This window comes from Puma concolor, chromosome B4 (genome assembly GCF_028749965.1).
Source record: "Puma concolor isolate L17-30 chromosome B4, mPumCon1.1.hap2, whole genome shotgun sequence".
NCBI lineage: Eukaryota > Metazoa > Chordata > Mammalia > Carnivora > Felidae > Puma > Puma concolor.
The window spans coordinates 104,684,741-104,707,867 of record NC_141673.1 but is presented as its reverse complement, the minus strand read 5'-3'; the positions used below and the strand labels follow the sequence as shown (position 1 = coordinate 104,707,867).

Sequence of the window (23,127 nt, the reverse complement as noted above, 5' to 3'; positions counted from 1 at the left end):
CAGGAAATAATGTATGTTAAAACATCACACCATGCCTGCCTGGCACATAGTAGGCCATCAATAAGTCATAGATCCTATTACACTCATAAATATCCCCCATGCTACATTGTTGGAGGGCTAGCACCTGGGCAGAGTACCCTATGAGAATCCCTAGAGGGGGCAGTTGGGATAAGAGAATTCATCCATCAGTTATGGGGTGAAGGTCAGCAACATAGCTTTCCTACTTCCTACGCACATATATGTTTATTTAAATTATTTCAAGACAGTTCAGAAGTGTGCTTAAACCCCTGAGTTTACCAAGTGGAAACCTTATGTAAGTTAAGATACTCAAAGACAAACATATGTAGTAATGAAAAGTAGAGCACAAACCTATTGTTAATGATAACTTTCATAAGGGAGGAATTCATGACTGTTGTTGTTAGTAGTGTTATTCTGGTCCCAAGTTCTGGTTCCTGTGGCTCACTTCACCTTCCAGAGCCTCAGTTGTGAATAAAAGAACAATTCCAGTCATTTAAAGCCTTAGATTTCAAAGCAAAGACTTGGAGGCCTTGCTGCCCCCTTGCCAGCCTCCCCCCCTTCCTCCTGTGCTCTCTACCCAATGCCCTTGTGACATGACGTTTGCCTGACTGAGCAGGTTCAGGTTTGAAAGGCCAAGCCTTAGAGTTCTCAAACTTGCAACAGAATGGCCCGGAAGCTTCGTTAAAACATAGATCTCTGGGTCTACCCCCGGGGAGTTTCTGAGTTAGCAGGTCGGAGTCCACCCTGGATTTTGAGGTTCTAATAAGCCACTAATAATTCAATAAGATGTTGATTCTGCAGAACTTCACTTTGAGAACAACTGTCTCAGGACCATGCTTTTCACACTTGCTGCACTAAGACCACCTGAGGAGTTTGTAAAAATCTGGCCTCCCAGGCTGCAGCCCAGGTGAATGAAAGCGGTGTCTCAGAGACCAGGGTTCAGAGGCTAGGCCTTCCTCTAGCCCCTGTGCCCACGTTCAGTGCTCTGGGGTCCCCAAACTGTCAATAACCTCAGGTGGGTGGACTGGGGCTCTGCAAACCGTTTGTTAGAAGACTAGTTAGTAAATGTCCCAGGCTCTGCGGCCCACATGGCCTCTGTTGCATATTCCTCTTTGTTTTGTTCATTTGCTTCAGCCTTTTAAATACATAATTGTAGCCCGTAGGCCATACAGAACCATTTTGTGGACCCCTGGAGAACAGTGAGTCATGCAACTACCAAATTTGATGATGGAAATTGCTACTTACAATTAGCATTATTTGGACAATACAGGAACACCAAGGCAGAAGGTAGACCAACTTAAAGGCATTCAAGGTACAATGTAAATGTGGCTTCTGTGCTATCTCTAACTACTTCTTCCAACAGGTCTTTATATATTAAAAAAAAAAAAAAAAAAAAAAAAAAAAAGGTGGAAAAAACTCCCTTTTCAGTTCCTGGTACTAGTACTTGCTTCCTAGTACTTGCTTGGAACTTGAGGTTTCCAGAGCAGTGAAAAGCCCGGAGCTATCTGCTCTGCCATCAAGAAGTGTGAATTGCTTTCTGAGTATTTCATTTTGCTCTAGCACTAGTCTTAAATTCCTGTCTCCCTGCCTCACCTCTCTCCCCACAGAGAGTGGGATTTATTTCTCCCAGAAGGCCTGGCTTCCCTAAAGCCTGTGTGCAAAAAGCACCCCAAAATGTGCAGTCACCCAAAGATCAACTCGTCCTTTGGTAACAAAGCCATACCTTTCCCCATGGCAAACCATCCGCTTGGCTTCAGTATGAAAATGGTCATGCCTGGAACAGCTAATCAGTATCTCTGAACAGACTTAGAACTCCTACAAGCTTTTCGCTTTCCAGCATATTCCAACCCTCAGGCAAAATGGACTATTCTCACCTCTCCTCCTGTCCTTTGTTCTTTTCTTTTGAGCCTCTCAACCACACTAGAACCTGTGAGTGAAAGATCCAAACTGACGTTTCAAAAACGTAAATGCTTTAAAGGAGAAGGATGGAGACCTGGACAAGGAAATGGAAGCCTCTGCTGTTTTCCAAAGACAGAAATGACTAACTAGAATCTCAGGGCACCTGAATGGCCCGCTCATTTAAAGGATCTGTTCTGCCCCAAGTGGACCACCATCTAAAAATGTAACCAAAATGGAAGGTCAAGGGTTGAAGCCTGGGCTGACTCCACAAGCAGGCAACTGTGCAGACTCACAGTGCCCTGTGCTGACAAGGGACTGGCGCTCTGTTTAATGCTCTGCTGTTGGCATCTTGGAATTTTTAATGATTTAATCTTTGAGCTTGTGTTTTGTAAGTGAAGCCCTATGGGACAGTGGGCATCAATGTGAACAGAGAGAAATGCTCAGTGCGTGTGTCCACTGTTCCTTGCTGATCTCATTCAATCCATGATGCCCATGTGAGAAGGGAGATGATTCATTTTCAGAAATACCAAAAAGCTATACCGTCTAGTTAACAATAGGTTTACAACCTTTGGAAATATGTTCAAACCTGCTCTCCCCCCTCCTCCCACTCCCCAGTGGAGTCCAAAACCCTAAGACACTTCACTTCCTGGTTATTTTTCCCCTCTCCATTTCCTGGGCTTTTGTGGGCTTTACAATGAGCATGGGCTAAAGACCCGAAGTCGCTGCTGCATCACCTCAGGGAATGTACATTTGTTCCAATAGACTCCTTTTTGCCTTACATGGGCAGAGGCGACGTCCAGGTAAGGCTGTATCCTCTGCAGGACTCAGCCAATGAGGAACCAGGGGAGGGACCTGAATGCTAGGAGATAAATTATCTGCTGTAACTGTCCCCTGTGTGCCTGTCCATCAGAAACCTGCTGTTGCAAGAACGTTGGTTAAAGCCTCACTTCACTGTGCTCTGAGTCTTGGCGTCCCTCCTTTAACTGGGTCAGTGGGCTTATTTCTCACATCCATGAGCACAGAAATCCAGGGGACCCTTCAGGTGTGGAGTTCAAGGAGCTGCAAAGTGAGTGAGTACAAGATAAGGTGTTTGGTTTTTGACAGAGTAAGCAGGAGCAGATGACCCAGGGAGGTCAAGTTCTCTGCTGGAACCAGAGCTGGGTTCAAATGCAGAAGGTGAGCGATGCCTTGTAAGAAACACCAACAGCTAAGGAACCCTATGATACCCTGTCCTTTCCTACTTGGGGTCCTTCCTGCATCAGTCACCTACTTGCACTGAAAAGGATGAACTAAAGGGAAGAAAGGTCCATGCACTATTGCCTTTCCTTTCAATCCTTCCTTTCCCCTTAGGCTGGAAGTGGAGTGTGACAGTGTGTTGACAGAGTATGCATGTATTGGGGAGCTTGGGGGGGCTCAGTCGGTTAAGCATCCGACTCCGGCTCAGGTCATGATCTCACTGATCATGGGTTTGAGCCCTGCGTCGGGTTCTGTGCTGACAGCTCAGAGCCTGGAGCCTGCTTCAGACTCTATGTCTCCCTTTCTCTCTGCCCTGCCCCCACTCGTGCTCTGTCTCTCTCTCTCTCTCTCTCTGTAAAATAAACATTAAAAAAAATAAAAAAATAAAAAGAATGTGCGTGTATCAAGAAGTGAAATAAAAACAGCTGAGGTCGTTTTGTGCATCATTTCCAGTGTTCTGAGAAGAACAAAACATGAGCTATGATATTTGAATTGTGTGATTTTGGTGATTCTACATAGGAGTTAAATGCTCACATACGTGTGTTTAAAACTGGCATTGCACGGGGTGCCTGGGTGGCGCAGTTGGTTAAGCGTCCGACTTCAGCCAGGTCATGATCTCGCAGTCCGTGAGTTCGAGCCCCGCATCAGGCTCTGGGCTGATGGCTCAGAGCCTGGAGCCTGTTTCCGATTCTGTGTCTCCCTCTCTCTCTGCCCCTCCCCCGTTCATGCTCTGTCCCTCTGTGTCCCAAAAATAAATAAACGTTGGATAAAACTGGCATTGCACAATATAAAGATGGATACCAAAATGCATGCTAATCATTTAAAATTTTAATTTTTCTTTACTTGGAATGCCATTAAGTAGCAACCAAAACCACCATGACAAGTCAAGAAAGAGACCATGGAAGACAGGAAAAAGCTTTACATTTACTACTTTCAATGGCACTTTTTCGTGCTTTTTGAATCAGGGGGCCATATTTTCATTTTGCACTGGGTCCCACAAATTATGTAGCCAGCCCTGGTTGTGGGATTTCTCCCTAAGCACACAGTCTTAGTGATGACTGATAATCTCCCTCTGGAAATATCTATTTTGTGGACATTTACTGAACTCATACTGTTTGTTCAGCATGGTGCTAGTTGCCAGGGATAGAAAGTCAATAAACATAATTTCTATCCTCGAGCAGTGGTAAGGAATGTAATTCTGAAATATAAGACATTGTTGTCCAAGTGTCAGAATCCTAGTACTTGTCTGTAGAAGGGGGTTCTGAGAGAGAAATGTCTTTACAATATTCTAAGAGCACTTACGGAAACATGGACCTTTACCTGTTGAAAAAGCTTCAGAGGTTAGCTTACCACATCTGTGTGATCAAACGGGATAATGGAAAACTTCTCATAATTTTACAATCTGTTCCAAACCTCAGACAAACTGGACAACACCAGCCCAATCTTGTTCTTTGTTCTTTTCTGAGCCTTTAAACATACTGGAATCTGTTGGTTAAATGGTCTAGGCTGATCTTTTAAAAATGTAAATGACATAAGCAGAAAAGGTCTTTGATTAATTGTTTCCAATGGAGAAACACATTTTCATTTATATTGAAGTTTGGCTCACATGAATCTTTCAAAACTTGAGCTCCCTGTTCAAAAAAGAAGAACCTGTAAGTCAGGACACAGGTGAGAAAAACTTCAGGTTCTCATCCACTGCCATCAAAGAGGGTCACGGAACTCTATTTCAAAACTTACTACTTCAAACCAGATCAGGGAATGTCAGAGCAATTTCCTTTAACATTTCCTGAGCCTCTGTAATATCCTCAATTCTTGAATTCTTGGCATTTTGCAGTAAAACTCCTTAAGCCTTTAAGAAGGGCCTGATGCGTACACAGGGCAGTGAGGTGGGAGGGAGCCGCTGAAATCCAGATGCATCCTGCCCGCAGTCATGTGTGGGGAGTGGAATGGCCCAGTGGGGAGGGAAGGGGCCCAGAGGAGAAACTGGGGGCTTGGCTGGCCCGGGCGACCCCCTCCCTCACCCCATCCCCAGATGACTGGCACGTAAGATCAGGGTTTGAAAGCACAGGGCAGCAGTCACCACCTGGTGGACCCCCTTGTCAGCGAGACCCTTCTCCAGAGTGCTCACCTTGGGCAGCCCACACACTCTGTGCCCCTCTACAAATTTGAGCTCTCCAGGCCTAACTCAGCCATCCATACCCAGGCCAGCCAGGAGTTAGAGATCCTTTCTTTGGTGGGCAGATGAGAAAACTGAACCTCAGTGAGGTCACGTAACACATGAAAGGTCACCCAGGAGGAAGGGGCAGGGCCGGGATCCCAGGCTGGAGTGTCTGACCCAGAGCTGGGCTCTCTGCCCTCCACCGTCCCCTGCCTCACACCGCTTTTCCTTCCCCTCCCTGAGCTCCAGCTGTGGCTTGGGTGAGCACCACACCACACAGCTTCCACTCAGCTGTTTTCTCCTTTCTTCCCTGGGGGTTTCTCAACAACTCGATGCTTGGAGGTTAAGTATTGGCAGGCCCGGAGGCTCATAATAGGTGCCAGGTGAGTATGTAGGCACCAGGTAAATATGTGCATATTGATAAGCCCTCCCCTCAACCAGGCAACAGACAGCACAACCCCTTGTAAGTACAAACCTCATGAACCTAGGAGCCCACAAGAGTCCGCCAGAGCAGGGACGTCTACAAGAAGCAAGGTCAATGGTCTGAAGGAATTAACAAAGGGTTCTCTTCTGGGTTCTATCTCCTCCCTCCACTTCTCTCTGTAGTCTCCCTCCTCAACTACGCTCCCAAAACAACCCAACAAAACAGCTGAACCTCCTTCTCCATCAATGGGAGTGCTGTTAATATATATTATTATTACTATATGTTATGTAACTGTTATATACTGTTATATATACTATAACTATGTGTTATATACGTACTGCTAGTACGTACTATTGTATACTATATATACTATTACTATTACATACTATTTATAGTACTATATATATTATACACTATATATTACTATAGATATTATATACTACATATATAGTATATAATAGTAATAGTACTATAGTGTATAATAATATATGATACTAATAGTATATAATATGTAATATAATTACATAACATATATACATATTAATAATGTACCATATGTATTAATATGTATAGCATATATTGTATTATATATTACATATTATATCCTAAGCAACATTAATATATCTTACATAATTATATATATATATAAAACATTGTGTTATATAATATTACAGTATACTATACAGTATACTAGTTTGTGGTATACTAACTCCCATGGGAATTAATAAAGGTTGTGGTAAACAGGTGTTCTACGCCCAAAACCCAGGCACGGTGCTGGACATGGGAGTCACAATGCCAGCTGCAAACATATCTACAGGAAGAGACAGCGGGAGCGGCTGTTTTACATGGGGCTGACAGGGCTGCTGTAAATACATGTCGGGGCGCACCATCATGTCGCTGTCTAGGTTCAGGAATCACTCAGAGAGAGGGCTCCTGTCCACTGCCAACTACTCAAGAAAAACCATGCTGAGTGGACATCTGCTGGGGAGGAGGCACATCTGGGCGGTCTGCCTGGGAGGACAATGCCAGACACGGTCACCCTGAACAGGCAGCTCTCAAATATCAGAGTGTGGCTTATCCACTGTGCAGTACTCGGTGTCACCTCCCGCTTATCTCACACACGGTTCACAGTTCCGATGTGCCCCTTGTTGCCGTACTGTGTGCAAAACCATTTTCATATTAACCTTGTCCAAAATGTCAGGAAATTAAGCCGGCTGCAGAACAAACAGCCCTGTGACGCCTTCCACGGCCGGGCAGGAACGACGTATGGGACCTGAGTGTCCGAACCCAGTGGGCACTACTACCAATTCGGTACTATTATTTCAAGCTGGAGTTGCACAGGCGCCCAGGAGTCTTCTGCCACAATGGTTTTCCAGTTTTATTTTAGTGGGAGGGCCCTTTCTTCAAAGGAAATCCTACCTGGAAGGCAGCCAGTAACCCAGATTATCCCCCAGCTGTTGCAGTGAGGGACCCAGGGCCCTGCTCATGGGGCTTGCTCCTCCCTCAAAAGCTCCAGGGAGCACAATATGAAAAGCAGGCTGCCACTCCTCGCTTACTAAGTTATTTGCTCACTGACACAACGTTTCTCAAGTACCTACTGTGTTCCAGGTGCTGGTGAGCCAGCAGGGAAGAGGACAGGGGAAGCCCCTGCTTTCCTGAATCTCCCAATGTGGCTGGATGTAGCAGAGCTAAGTTCAGATGATGGAAAGTGCTATAAAGGACTAGGGCAATGTGACTGCGGGCCAGGAGAAAGCTACTTAATTTTTTTAATTTTTTTAATGTTTATTTATTTTTGAGAGTGAGAGAGACAGAGCATGAATGGGGGAGGGGCAGAAAGAGAGGGAGACACAGAATCCGAAGCAGGCTCCAGGCTCTGAGCTGTCAGCACAGAGCCAGATGCAGGGCTCGAACTCATGGACCGCGAGATCATGACCTGAGCCAAAGTCGGCCACTTAATCGACTGAAACACCCAGGTGCCCCAGGAGAAAGCTACTTTAGTTGGGGGTATCGGGAAAGGTCTGTCTGAGGAAGCAAAATGTGAACTGATGGCACAACAAGAATCTGGAAAGATGCCCTGATTTTGACCAATGAGGAAGCAGACCCAAAGAGGTGAAGTGACTTTCTCCAGGTCACCCTTCAAGTCAGAAGCCCGAGCCAGTCCTTGACCCTGGGTTTTCAGGGCTCTCTCCTTTCACAGTGTTTACTAAATAGCCACTGCATGCAAACAAGGCAGGGGACATCCAACTGCCCACAAGCCACCAACCATGCCCTGGGGTTCGGGGCTGTCATGACTCCTGGCACCCTCTCAGCCCTGCTCGGCCAGTTAGAGTCTGGGAGCGCTGTACCCCAGCAGACAGCACCATGCAGTTGACATCCCAGACCCATGACCTTAGTTGGGAAAGATTCCTCCTCTCCTATCTCCCTGGCGGCAAACTGTGGAAAGTGCTCCTTACTGCTTCTATTGTTGGCAAGATGGTGGCTCACCTGGAGGAAGGCTACCTGGAAAGTCAAACTGCTGTGGGGTTAAATGACTTAAAGACCAGCCAAGTCAGTTTTCTTCTTATAGAAGCATTCACAAAACCTCCGGCACCACACATGGGTCTGTAGGTATGTCACACACCAAGAGTCCAAAGCCAGGCTCCAGGCATGTGCTCCTATGATGCTGAACATCAAGGGAAGCACTATGCAAACGGCTTCTTCTCGTACCCCCAGGCAAACAGCCCCAGGCTCTCAGAGTGTTCCCCAAGTCTCGGAGTGTTTGCCTTTCACCCTCGGAACCGAACACTGTCCCAGCACTGCACAGGCATTAGCAAATTTGAGCTTCCAGTCACCTCACGAGGTAGGCAAGACGACAATTATTAGTTCCATTTTGCACACAAAGCAACTGAGCCCCAAAGCAACCTGTGCAGGGAACATTGCTAGTGACGTAGTAACAACCACTGAATTCTGATGCAAACCCAGGGCTCCAGACCCCAAAGGTAGCTATCATCAAAACGCTCACAAATTAAACAGAGTATCCACCCTCGTTCTCTCTCTCCCACCCTTCCATCTACATCTTATGCCTTGGAGGGTACTTAGGGGTATTTCTAGAAGCTGTCTCTTCTCTCTGAGCCACTGCTGTCTCATCATGCGTGCCCACCTGCTGGTGACATCTAAAGCAATTCAGACCCAAGCTGAGATGCTCTCCTGCCCCTGCAGACTGACCCCTCCTTTCATATTTTCCAGCCAGTTCATACTTGTCGACACTGCACACATCACTGGTGAAAACAATGCACCCTAGAACCATCCACATCTTCCTTCTTCCCATATCAGACCAGCCAACTGCACCTGCAGGAATGGACAGGCAAACACAGGTGACAGGGCCCGCACAGCCATGTCCCCGCAAATACGCAGATGTGCCCCCATAGGACTCGTGGACAATCTGCTGCACGGACCTGCGCATGCAGAAGACACACCAGCTGCCAGCATTTAGCAAACTCTGTTTTGCACGAAGTACGGGGCCAAGCTCCACACAATTCTAGCTAGGATTATTCTGGACCGGTCACCCCGGGTTTATGCATAAAAGCCAGCTACCAGAATTCAGGTGACATTTTGAGGAGAGGCAGACTGACACTGAGCACGCTGGGCGGCACGAGCCACTCAGAAGCCCAGAGCTCCCTCCCAGGGCCCTAAGTGCAGAACGGCACACTGGACAGTATGATTAGGGGCACAAACGCTGCGGCCCCGGCCGACCCCAGTGCGTGCACGCGCCCATCCTGAGGGACCGGAGGTCCCCTGCCCCCACCCGCACCCAGAGTCCGCTCGACCCCGCCAGCCCAGGCCCCGCCACCGTCCGGCTCAGAAAGGCGGCGGGGGCGCGGGTAGGGAGGTGGGGGCGCTCCTCCGCGCGGGGCTGGGGCGCGACTGGCGGGCAGGGCCCCCTGGTCCCCGCGCGTCCTCCCTCTCCCCCTCCCCCCGCGCGCTTCTCCACCGCCCCCCACCCCACCCCGGCGCTTACCGGGCCTCCCGCAGCGGGGCTCCTCACGCAGCGACGGGACCCGCAGCCTCCCGAGGCGCCGCGGCGCTCGCCCGGCACCCCCGCCGCGCTCCGGGCCCTCCCACCTTCAGAGGGTCAGGGTGCGGGCGGCCTGGCTCCAGCCCCAGCACCCCGGGCACTTCCTGCCGGCCCGCCCCGCCCCGCTTCCCGAGCGCCCACCCTCCCGGCTCGCCCCGCTCCGATTCCCGGGCTCCGTTCCTCCCAGCCGGGCTGGCCTCGCCCAGAAGCCCTGAGCTGGGCCGCCTCTTTGTTTGGGAGTTGGCCTCTCTTCAGTTCGGAGCTCACAGAGCCAATTAAATCGGAGTTAGGGGCAGCTGGGTGGTTGCCCGGGGATCCTTGCCGGGAGGGGAGGGGCGGCTCACAATCTCGCGTCTGCCCGCCGCTCCTGGGCCTCCCGCCCTGGGGCCTCTCTCAGGTCTTGCTTTTCCCTAGTTTCCTCCAAGGCTCAGGTCCTGGGAGACATTGGCCTGTGGGGGCTCCCAGGGACTCTAGGCACAAGCCCCTCTGATCCCAAAGAGCCGCCCCTCTCCCTCGGCAGATCCCCTGTGCGTAGGGAAGACTCCCATCACCGCCCTGTCCCAGTGAAAGTGTTGTGGACCATGGGCTTTATGTTTCCTGGGCCCAGGGAGAATCAAGACCTCTTCCTAGACTGGAGGCAAGAGGAAGGATGGACAGATCCCTGGCTGGGCCCTGGCGGAGAACAGGTGCAAAGCTGCCACTAACTGGCTGTGTTCTAGCTGTGGAGCAGATTATTTCTCGAAGCTACAAAGGCCCCTGCTTATCCAGCCATGTGCTTCTGGAACTTGACTGCTGCGAGCAAGGTTACCCATTTACCAGGGTGCTAGGTCAGGGAAGACATTGGAGGCTGGGATTGCTGACGGAGGCATGGCAGTAGAGAAAAATCAGCAGAGCCGACAATGGTCCGTGTGAGAGGAAGACCTGAAATGGGAGTGAGTGCAGAAGATGCGGTGGGTGTGGGTTCTACAGAGCTTGCTGTGTGTGGTGTACATGGAGAGGTAGAGAGGGGGTCTGAAGAAGGACCATGGTGGTGCTGTGAGTGTGGAAGTCTGAGAGCAGACTCTGGGTGACGTGAAGCTGAGTTTGGACAATGTGGAGAGGGCCAGGCTGAGGACAGAGCCCAGGTAGATGTTTGAAAAGGAGCCAGAGAAAGAAACTGATGCCATCCAGGAGGGTCAGCACTGTGCAGGACACCCAGATCGAGGAGAAGAGTGTATGTTCCATAGGAGCCCGTGCTACAGGAACACCAAAGGGGAGGGTGCCCAAGAAAACAGGGTTAGACTTAGAAATGAGATCTTTGGGAGACTTTTGAGAGGGTCATTTCAGTAGTGGGGACTGTAAGCCAGATAGCCCCTCCTTGGGGCATCTGGTCCAATTGGTTGATGCAGGACTACAAAGACACATCTGCTTCCTTTCATACCAGAGGACCCTAAAGGGCTATCCCAGCTCCTAGGTTCCCCAGGGGATCAGCTGAGGCCTCTGTGGAAACTGCATCTCAGTTCAAGTTCACTCTCTGTCTGGTCTCACTTCCTCACTTTCTTATAGGAGTTGTTCCCAAGACTATCTCCCGATAGACCTCCTACCCACCAATCTCCATCTCTATGCAGAGCCTGTTTTCCAGAAATCCAACCTGAGGTGTAGAGTCAGAGAGAAAGGGAGAGTGAAACAAAGGGGGTGAAGACAGAGGGCATGAACATCTGTCACCAGCATTCGAGAGGGAAGGTGGGAGACATGTGGCAGCAGAGAGACCTGGCAAGAACAGACAATGATGGCCTCTCCTCCTGACCTTCCTCTAAGACCTCTAAGAGGTCTAATGAAGCAGACCTCTCATGAAGACCTTCACCTCTACTGAAGCTGTTTCAAGAGACAGAAATTGTCAGAAAAAGTCAGGGAAGGTGGGGTTAAAGGAAAAGACTGAAATGGGGAGGGACAGGAGAGCTCTTCGTAGTAGAAATGGGTTTTCCAAAGCAGGGTAGAGGAGGCAAGTGGGGAGCAGGATTAGGGAGAGAGAATACTGTCAGTGGGGTAAGGGTGAAGGGAAGTGCGTGTTCCCAGTGTCAGTAACATTAAACCAGAAATTCAGAAAGAGAGGGCTGGAAAGTGTTCCGGAGGGACCTTGTAGCAATATGAGAGGGCGAGTGATAAATGAGGCTCTGGACCAGGATATCCCGTCTCCAGCACTATCCCCGGGAACATTAAACATCTACAGCAAAGAACCCATAGAGATATGATACACAATTTAAAATTTCCCAGTAGCCACATTTAAAAATATAAAAAGAAGAATCAGGTGAAATTAATTTTAATGATACAACTTTATTGAACAGAATATATCTAAAGTATGTTCATTTCAACATGCATCAGTATAAAAATTATTAATGAGATATTTTGCATTTTCTTCCTACGAAGTCTTCCAGCTCTGGTGTGTGTTTTACACTCAGTGCATCTGAGTTTAGATGCTACATTTTCATTGGAAATCCTTGATCTGCATTTAGAGTTCATAATGTGTATGTTTGAAGAAGTAGTTACAAATCTCACTTGCTTCGTACATACTTTTGCTGTCCAATAACCGAATTGAATGGTCAATTTTAAAACTTAAGTTTAATTAAAATTAATTGAAACAAAACATTTCGTCTTTCTGCTGCACTTAGCACATCTCAAGTGCTCAACAGCTACACATGTGCAGTGGCTTCTGCACCAGACCCCACAGGTCTAGAATCTGAACTCCTGCACTTGTAGCTTTTGTTTTGTTTGGTCCTCCCTTTCTATGAAGGGATGGCCGCTGCCCCACCACTGCTCCACTCACAAGATCTCCTTCTGTGCCATTTTATTTCACAGAACACACTTGAAGACGCTGAGGAAGAAGGTTGAGAATCGAACGTCTGTGGGAAGGGAACTGGAGGTTTGGCTTGGGCTAGATGAGGAGGGAAGAGAGAGGGACATGAGTTGGAAGTCTTGCGTTCTGTTCTTCTGTGTTCGTAAGAAGAATGTTGTGATTTCTTTGCCCAGAGATTGCAGAGAATGGAGGAGACAGCTCTTGTTGTCATGGTCTCCCCTTTCAGTGGTTTCCTTGAGTCTGAGCACTGGCCGAGTCACAAGCGTTTGGTGTGGCTGTTAGGTCTGGCCCTTGAGTTTTGCATCTGCAAAATGGGGAGAGTGGTCTCTTACTTTGGAAAAACAAATGAGAAGGACTGTGGAAACCTAAGTATGAAGCTACTGTGAGGGAGGAGTTTTCGTCCCAGATTTGGAGACCCGTGCTTCTCCTCCAGGTCTGTAGCTCTGCCCCCGGCTGGGTGCCAGGAGCTTCTGCCTTGACCCTGCCTTACAGCTGATAGAGCAATCCAACATGGGAAGCCGGAGTAGAGAGCTTGTAGACTTTCTGGGATGTGTAAAAATAATGGTAGTAACACTTAGACTTCCTTTGCTCTAAAATGGCCTATACCTGGGTGCGTGGCGGGGGGCTCAGTGAGTTGACTTCATTTCAGGTCATGATCTCACGGTTCATGAGTTCGAGCCTGTGTCGGCTCTGCGCTGATAGTGTGGAGGCTTCTTGGGTTTCTCTTTCCCTGTCTCTCTGCCCCTCCCCCACTCTCTTACTCGCTCACTCTCAAAATAAATAAATAAACTTAAAAAAAATAAAAAATAAAATGGCCTATACCTATTACTAGGAGTTACAGGGTAGGTCTTGTGCGATCCCCTCCAGGCCAGCACAGGGCCTGATATCCTGGCTCCCCCATCACAGTATCTATATCCATTCCTAGAAATAGAATTTCTATATTTATTCCTCGAAATAGAAGAGAGTCACAGAAAATACCTTTGTGTGTGTGTGTGGATATACATATATACAACACACACACAGGCACCCACCGCACCAAAGGGTATTGGTGGCATCCTCAGGATGAATGGCACATTCGCTTAGCGTAGCTTCCAGGTTGTACCATCACAGGTCGGGAAACCTAAAACTTGGATTTCTCCATCCCCTGAGCACAAGCCTGTCTTTCCAAACTTCCAGTCACCACCTAGGAAGATTGCACAAAAACGAACGAACCCTTGACAACCTCTACTCCGGCCTGCCTGACACTCCTGCTTGTTTGAGCAGTGCTGCCGTGCTGATGTGGCCCTGATGAGAACTCTTCATACAGACTCTGAGTCACTCCCAGGAAAAACATCTATGTTCTTGGTAGAAAAGCCTCAGGTAGAAGTCAAGCCGATCCGCATACACATCCCATAGTGTGTCTGACTCAGCCTGTTTCCCCTTTAAGTCTTTAAAATGGGGGAGAAACTCTTCCTGAGAGTCTTTCTACCCTCTTAGAGAATGGAGACTGGCCTTAGTTTCATCATCCCTGTGAGAAGTAGAGGTTCATAGCATCTGGTCAACACCTTTCCTTTTCCAGAAGGAATAGCAACTGATCAGATATCACATATTGATCAGTTTAGATTAGCTTGAATTCAGCCTGCATTTGACTATGAACTTGATGACTTAACCTACTCATTTTTGCAATGATATCTGGCGTTTAATAGGAAGTGGTAGAGAAATGATTGTGGAATTGAACTGTACAAGCTCAGGTATGAGTCCCATGAGAGCGATGTTATACTAGATGTAGGAGTTTTTAAACTGTTGTGAGGTATACTAATGGCATCAAGAACATTAGCTGTGCTAATTAGTGCTTGAAATAATTATCGATCTTCATTAACAGTGTTGAAATAATTGCTTAGATGTCAAACTGCTTGAAATGCTCTCCTGACAACCTACATGAAGGACTTTACAGCCTGGTTCTCTCTCAGGAAAACATTATTTCAGGCAAAACATAGAAAAACACATCTAGGATACAGAAAACATAAGTACAGACAGCTGAACAAATATATAAATAACATGCAAAATGACACTTAAATATTCACAGCTTGAATTTTTTAGTCTGTGTAGCACATGGGACTAGTCCTCCTTCATCTTCCTGAAGTTTTCTAGAGACTCTGCTTCTGTAGCTGGGGCATAGGCTTTCCAGGTATCCAAGGTCACATACTAGGGAGGAAGAGAAACCTTTGGATAAACGTGAATTTTCCTGGAGAATTTATGTTAAAATTTATTTTGGGGGAATAACAGATGAGGTTTTTAATATTTTCAAAAGTGTAACATCTGTATATGCTTATTATAGAAAAATTTGATTGATATAAAATATTAAGACCATAAAATCATCTGAAATTGTAGCCATCTGAGATAATCATCATATTATTTTGGTAAACACCATTTCAGTTGTGTGTGTGTGTGTGTGTGTTTGTAACCAGGTTTACTTTGTTTTAGAATATATTCTAGTCATCTTTTTATGTCAATGGATTTAATGGTATATTGCATCATTTTTTATATATAAAGTATGGATGTACTACAATCTGTTCAATCAACCCCCTACCCCCTATTGATGGATGTTTGGGATGTTTTCTTTCTTTTTTTTTTTTTTTTAAACATTTATTTACTATTGAGAGACAGAGAGACACAGAGCATGAGCAGGAGAGGGGCAGAGACAGGGGGAGACACAGAATCCGAAACAGGCTCCAGGCTCCGAGCTGTCAGCACAGAGCCTGACGCGGGGCTCGAACTCACAAACTGCAAGATCGTGACCTGAGCCAAAGTCGGTCACTTAACCAACTGAGCCACCCAGGCGCCCCAGGGATGTTTTCAATAAACAAAAGTATTTCTAACATGGTTATGAAAACTTTTATCACATATATCTTTGCCTACCTATTCAACTATTTCTGTATGGTAAATATCTAGGAATGGAATAACAGAAAATGCCATTTTTTTAATTTTGCAAATAGACGTACACACATACAGAAGTATATACACAAATATATATATAATGAAATGCATGGGAAAAGTTGGTAGAATATGTTTCAGCTGTACAGTCATTACCTTTTGGCAGAGGCCTAGGGTTGGAGGTGTAGTTAAATAGGAATTTGATCAAACCTATCGTGTTGGTTTTTCACAAGGAGAAAATATCAGGTAGCTTAAACTTAGTTAAAACTAAAAGTGACAATAACAACGACAACACAAGGGCAAGATAAAGTAGTTATCAGTTGACAATCACATATCATTGGAAATAAAACTGTCTTCTTTCTTCTGCTGAAGAAAAATTCAAGGGAAATAACAGAAGAATAGAAATAAGATATATAAATTGCAAACTGCTGAAAGAAAAAAAAAGGAAACACAACACCTAACATTTGGATTAATCCAACAAAAGTAAGGAATCAGAGGAGGAATAAAAACAACAAGAAATTATAGTGGGGTGCTTGTGGCTCAGTCGGTTGAGTGCCCAACTCTTGATTTCGGCTCAGGTCACGATCCCAGGGTCGTGGGGTCAAGCTTGGTGGGGTGAAGTCCACACTCAGTGCTGAGCCTCCTTGAGATTCTCTCTCTCTCTCTTCTCCTGCCCCTCTCCTCTGCTTATGTTCTCTCTTTCTAAAATTAAAAAAAAAAAAAGTATAGTAAATAAAAGTTTCAAGTATATGGACATAATAAGTTCAAACACTCCAATCCTCACAATTTCATGTGATTTGGTTGAAGTCTGAAGTCTCCATTAAAAGGTAGCAACTCTCACACTGGGTAACAAAATAAAATTCAGTTAAATGTTGTTTAGAGGGTCCAAATGTACAAATTTCCAGTTATAAATAAAAAAGCCATGGGGATGTAATGTATAGCATAATTAATACTTGGTTGCATATTTGAAAGTTGCTAAGAAAGTAGATCTTAAAATTTCTCATCACAAGAAAAAGTTTTTTTCTAACTATGTTAGGTGACAGGTATTAACTAGACTTCTTGTGTGATTGTTTAGCAATATATACAAATAACGGATCATTATGTTATATATCTGAAACAAATAGAATGTTATAATGTCAATTGTACCTCAATTAAAAATGTGATATATGCAGGCATTTTTTAATGACATGGGGACTCTCAAACAAGTTGTAAAAAGGAGACTTCTGTACCCCACCTTTTTCTTGTTATTAGGGATACTTTGAGGACAAAATGTTGAAAATTCAACTAAAAAAAGATTTTTGATGCCTTGAATTGGCCTCTTATTCTCCCCCATCCCCATCCTTTGCTCTTAACCAAAGAAATAAATCCAATTTCAATAAAGATAGAATGCTCTAATGAGGCCTTCTGGTTTCCCTCAGCCATAAGGCTGGTCCTCTGGGTGGGTGACCTGTATGAGGTCCCATGCTTCAAAGGGACCTGCACTTCATTTAATACTTGGTGGTTGCTGTCTTGAAATTCTTAATACTTTTCAAACAAGAGGCCCCACATTTTCATGGGTCACATAAACTAGGTAACTGATCCTGAAGATAGGCTTCTATCTAGCAGAGCCGGGTCCTTGATATTTCTGCCGATTACTTAGCAGTTAAGGCTAAGTAGATTAAGGATTGTGACATTTTGTTGACCCCACAGAAATTTCCATCATGTGTATCTTCAGAATAATCTTACTTTTTCTGCAGGGATGGGGTTGGTGTTTGAATTTGGGGGAAGAATGTGGGCCACATTCTTAATATTCTTTTGTGAGCTGGCCTCACCTTAACCTCTTGACACTGTCAGACTCATTCTACCCTCTCCAGCCGTATCACTTCATGCAGTTCAGCACACAAAACTTGTTCTTCCTTCCACGCATTTGCCCAAGTGGCTCCCATTACTTGGAAGCCTTTCTTGCCCTGTATACTTGGTGAACTTCTACTCAACCTTCAAAGCTTGTTTTAGTATCACCCCCTCTAGGAAGCCCTCCTTGGCCTCTCTAGGTAGAACTAAGTGCCTTGCCTTTATTGCTCTCATATCTCCAGTAAGAACTTAATCATGGAGCTGGAATTATTTTCTTATACATTTCTTTTCCACTGGGGATTGGTGATTTCCAACCTTTTTTTTTTTTATATAGTTTTATTAATTTTACCGTGTGTGGCACACTTGAAGGCATTAAAATACTAAAAACACATTAAACAAATTGAGCAGTTACTGCTGTAGTATAACTGGGTCTTGCAGTGACTATGAAAGCATCCAGGGTTATCACACTATCATTTGGTCTCCCTCTAATACTAGTGGGCTGTTATGAATACCTGTGGTTCTTGTATATCTCATATGGAACATTTTCTTATGTTCCAATAACCACCAAGTTGGTTAGATTTTACATTTTGCACCTTCTGTCATAGCTAGCTTACTCCACTCTCCACTGTCATGTGACACTTTAGGGCTGTGTTCCATTTGACGGACATTGCTAACCTGCATTTTGCATTAGAGCAAAAGTATGTGGTAGACAGTGATTGAAATTTGATGTCTTGTCGTGACCGTCAGGATCATTGTACGGATTGTTCACTGTACCAGAGTGCTTGAATGAAAAGGCAAAGGGAGACCAACAGCCAGCTATAATCTGCTCACTGATGAGGTTGTTGGGGTGACAGTGTGGTTTGCGGGGTACGGAGCTGACGAACAGGAAAGAATTCTTGAAGACATCTTTGGTGCAAAACGGTGGTTTTATTAAAGCACAGGGACAGGACTTGTGGGCAGGAAGAGCTGCCCAGGATCATGAAGAGAGACTGGTTATATACTATGGAGTTGGGAGAGGTAAAGTCCAGGGGAAGTTTCCAGGGGGATTTTCTTATGCTAAAGAAGACTCCCAGGATAGTAGAGGCCTAACTATTGTCAAGCTAAGGTTGTTTTTCCCTCTAGCAAAGCATTAGTATTCAGACCAGAGGGAGTTCCTGGAGAAACTTTTTATTCTGCCAGCCTCAAGTATTTGTCAATGGACTGCAGGTTATAAGAACATTTAGTTCTATCTGCCATTTCCTTCTGCCTTCTTTTCCCACATCACTATGGAGGGGTGATGGTGGGGCTCCTGGAAAAGGAGTCTATAGGTTTCTAGAGATTAAGCTATTTAAAAAAAATTTTTATAATGATTAAGAAAAATTTTAATGCTTATTTTTGAAGGAGAGAGAGACAGAGAGACAGAGAGTGAGCGGAGAGGGGCAGAGAGAGAAGGAGACACAGAATCTGAAGCAGGCTCCAGTCTCTGAGCTGTCAGCACAGAACCCAACGTGGGGCTCAAACTCAAACTCACGAGCTGTGAGATCATGACCTGAGCTGAAGTCAGATGCTTAACCAACTGAGCCACCTAGGCGCCACTGGAGATTAGCCTATTGATAAGATTGCCTTTTTTCTTGTGACTTACTAATACATTTGTAGGTAGATGGAGACTCAGGTCCAGCAGGACTATGATCTCTACCAGTTAACCATTTGTTTTTCCCCTTTCCTTTGTTCTTGGTCAGCCAGGAGTACCCCAGGAGTATTACCTTGGGGTGGGGGTGGGGTGTTTGTGGCTGTCAGCTTGCCTTAGGCTCCCTCATCACTCACCAGACTGTGTGCCCGCCAGACTGCACCTGCCCAGAAGGGGTCCTGCAAAAGGTGCCATTTGGACTTAATGGGTGCTCTGGTTAAGGACACCCCATGGTGGTCCAGCAGGTCAGTGGGGACTGCTGGAAAGCAAGGACTTCATTCTATTCATCTTTACTTCTCCAGCACGTAGCACAGTGATGGACAATAACAGACTGTTATAAATGTGGAATAAATTATAAAGCAATCAAGAGACTCTGCTGATAGCATGCAGTATGATTTGGGTTTAGTCTAAAACACTGTTAACATGAATTTCCCAAATCTGGTCAGCTGGGGCAGTGGCTCTAAAATGCACGGGATATGCTGGGGTGATGTGAAGTTACAGCTACCCTGCCCCAGCCCCCAGGCATCATGCACAGCCCTGGATCCTCCCCTCCTTGCTGAAATCCACCAAAATCCTTGGGGGTATGTCAAGCATTTAGTGATCATTCATCAGGTGCTCTGCCTCTGAAAGAGGCTGGGAACCACTGCACCCGTGCATACACTTCTTACCAAACAGGGATCCCTGCAGTCTGTCTCCTGCCCCATTTCCTACCGGGCACACAGGCACACGTGTGATGAGCACCACTTTAGAAATTAGCACTTGCTGGGGTGCCTGGGTGGCTCAGTCAGTTGAGTGTCCAACTTTGGCTCAGGTCTTGATCTCCCGGTTCGTGAGTTTGAGCCTTACGTCAGGCTCTGTGCTGACAGCTTAGAGCCTGGAGCCTGCTTTGGATTCTGTGTCTCCCTCTCTCTCTCTGCCCCTCCCCACACATCCTCTGTCCCTCTCTCAAAAATAACAATAAACGTTAAAAAAAAAAAAACTAGCAGTTGCTGAGAATTTTAAAAATTTAGAGCTGGAAGATGGCTTAAAGGTTGTCTAGTGTGGTATCATTTTCCATCAGGAGAGGGATGTGATACCACCCAGTTGGTGTTGGTAGAACAGCAGCTAGAGCCCGGTTAGGACTACCTCCCTCCTGCAAGTCATGTGTATGCCCCTCTTCCTTCCTTTCATCCAGGTCCATAGCAGCTCCCCTCTGCCACCTCCCCTCCCCTTCCAGGAGCTGCTCTCCTTAGCCGTTCCCCAATCCTACTATCAGATATGAGAGAGCCCACCCAGGAGAGGTGAGAATAGGCAATGGCAAAAAAAGGTTTATCTTCTCTTCTTACCTAGAGCTGGCCTGGGCCACTCTCTGCAGATGTCACATTGTCACTGCTGGGTTTTGTGCTAATGAAGAGTGCTTTTGGCAGTACTCACAGGTTAGAGGCTGGGGGCAGGTGGAAGGTTGGCTGAGTGAGGAGACTAGAGGTATAGTCCTGTGAGCAACTTGGATCTGACTTTATGTCAAGTGCAGCATCCAGAAACAAAATCCACATGATTTCTTCAATGACATTATTCCTACCACATTCCTCATCTTATCTCAAGGGTTTGTTTATGAGACCTGGAGGGGAGAAATATCAGGGGCTAGCAGGCAGGATTTGTAAAGAAGTCTTTTGGGAGCCCTGCATGCGGTCTGGCCCTGCCCCAGGGTCCGCGTCCATAGGGGATCAGGCAGGGGTTAGGGCTTTTCCTTCATTATCTCAGCCACTCTGTTCCCAGTCTGGCCTGGAGGTCTGCCAGTCTGCTCTGGGACCCTCCAAGGATGTCTGGGCAGCAGAGCCCATCTCTGGGGCTCATCTGGGGATTCCAGGGCCAGTGTGCTTCCGTCCACGTGACAGATGGGGGACACGGAGACTTCCGGAGAGAGGAAACAATTCCCAAAGGTTATAAAAGGAGTGAGATCTTGTGTGACAACCAGACCAGGAAATTCCATGCTCCTTCCTGTCTGGTGCCCTGGCTCCTGAGTCCTACTTGATTTGAGGTGATGCTCTGAGGGTTATCTGCTTGTACTTGGGGTCACGGAGCTTGGAGGCATAGAGTTGGGAGGGAAGGATAAAGGGTAAGAGGGTGAGTCCCTGAGCACATATTTGTTTGAAGAGAGGTAAAAGAGACGAATGAGGTCAGGGGACAGTGGAAGTGTGTCACCCTCCATGGAAGCCCTTGGCCATCTTAAAGCTTCAATAGAGAGGCTTTCTCTGACCCTCATGATCTAAATGAAAATCCCTCCCTTATTTTCTCTGCTCTTTTCTGTTATAGTTCTTATTACAAATTGTAGCTGTCTATTTCGTTGTGTTTTTGTTGTTCAACATCTGTCCAGCCATTAGACTATAAAGTCCATAAAGGCAGGGAACATATTGGCTGTTTGTTTGCTCCAGGGCCCAGCAATGGCTGGTGTATAGCGGGGATACAATAAATATTTGATGAGAGAATGAATATTGTTTTTTTAAGCATTTATGATTCAGCTTGGACAATGATATCAACCAAAATAGCACTGACCATTGTATAGCTCCAACATGCCTCCGAGTACTCCTCATTAAGTACCTGTTTACATAAATATAAATCTTATAAATGAGGTTTTGAATCATCCATGATTTTTTTCCCTAAGCACTGGGGCAGATAAGCAAGGGATTCATGTATTTTTCAACAGACCTGAGTTAATTAAAGGTACAGGTTATTTTAGGTTTTATTATTCCACATATTTACTTTACTGCTTAGTTAATGATCCGGTCTTAGACGTAGTGATTTGTAGTTTGTCTGTCTTACTTTTGTGTAGAAAATGGTGCTGAAGGGGTTTTTACTTTGATCCTTTGATAGGAGTACGTAAAGGTTGTGTCTTTGAGAATCACGAGGGACTAAAAAGCCGGGCCCACTAGGCACAACTTCAGAGGATGCTGTTTGTGTTGTAGTTTAGGCGAAAGGCACCCTTGACATTGGGTGCAGCCCACACAGCTGCAGGGAGAGCCCCCAGCTTTAGGGTTTGATGGGCATGTGCCCCAGAGTGTTGGCATCACTTGACTGTTCACCCTCCTCTTCTTATTCTTATGCCCTTTCTGTTCTTTCCACAGTATCCAGAATGATCTACTCAAAGCTTAAGTGAGACCATGGCATTGTATAGTTAAAACCGTCCAGTGACATCTTATATTAAGAACAAAACCAAAATCTCTCTCCTTGGCTTAGCTACGGGGCCCTATAGGATCTGTCCTTGGCCTGCATCTCCTACCTTGTCACCTTCTTCTCTCCCTTGCTCCCTGAGCTCAGGCCCCAGGGGCCTCCTTTCTCTTCCTCATTAAAAATTTTTTTAAAAATAATGTTTATTTAGTTTTGAGAGAGAGAGACAGAGAGAGACACAACAGAGAGAGAGGGAAACACAGAATCCAAGCAGGCTCCAGGTTCTGAGCTGTCAGCACAGAGCCTGATGCAGGTTTCAAACCCACAAACTGTGAGATCATGACCTGGGCTGAAGTCGGTCGCTTAACTGCCTGAGCCACCCAGGCATCTCTTTCTCTTCCTCATTTAGCCAAGCTTGCACCCCTCTGCACCCCCGCCCCCCCCAACTCAGCGGCTTTACATCTGTTGTGTCCTCTGTGAAGACGGCTCTCTCCCCAGATCTTCACTTACTACTTTCTTCCTGTCATTGTGGTCTCAGCTTAAATGTCAGCCCCTGGAGAGCTCGTCCTCGACCCAAGTTCTGAAGCACACCCCGGTCACTCTCCGTATCATCTCTCTGTCATTTTCTGCAGAACTCAGCACTATCTGATAGCTGATATTTTCTTGTTTCTCTCCATTTATTTCCTTCTGCTCTGTCTGCCCCTCTAGAACACCAATGCACCATGAGCACTGGGTCATTATCTTTGTTGTTCTTGCAGTATAACTAGTCTTTAGCCTGGGGTAAGTGCTTTAGAAATGTTAAGTGAATTCATGAATATCTACAAGTAGGCTCCTTGGGGTGGCTTCCTGGCCTGGCCTGCTGATTGACTGGGAGAGGCTGCCTGAGAGCCTGAAAATCAACCCGAGCCTGCTGTGCTGGAAAAAGCAAATGGCCTAGAAGTTTAGAGGCCTG

General features: G+C 46.2%; 1 protein-coding gene and 1 long non-coding RNA gene across 6 annotated transcripts in view; both read right to left on the bottom strand.

The window, feature by feature from the left end:
* Positions 1-10,035, bottom strand: part of TSPAN11 (tetraspanin 11) — a 73,866-nt gene extending 63,831 nt beyond the window's left edge. The window contains exon 1 of one of the 5 annotated variants that reach the window (XR_015253877.1): positions 9,733-10,031. The gene's annotated coding sequence lies outside the window, so the exon portion shown is untranslated. Of the gene's footprint in view, positions 1-9,732 lie in introns of all 5 variants that reach the window. The other 4 variants (XM_086714307.1, XM_086714308.1, XM_086714310.1 and 1 more) reach the window with 4 other exon arrangements.
* Positions 10,036-15,561: 5,526 nt separating this feature from the next.
* The window catches only part of LOC147579387 (uncharacterized), a 101,401-nt gene continuing 93,835 nt past the window's right edge, over positions 15,562-23,127 (bottom strand). The window contains exon 2 of the long non-coding RNA XR_015253874.1: positions 15,562-16,237. This is a non-coding gene — a long non-coding RNA (uncharacterized LOC147579387). The remainder of the gene's footprint in view (positions 16,238-23,127) is intronic.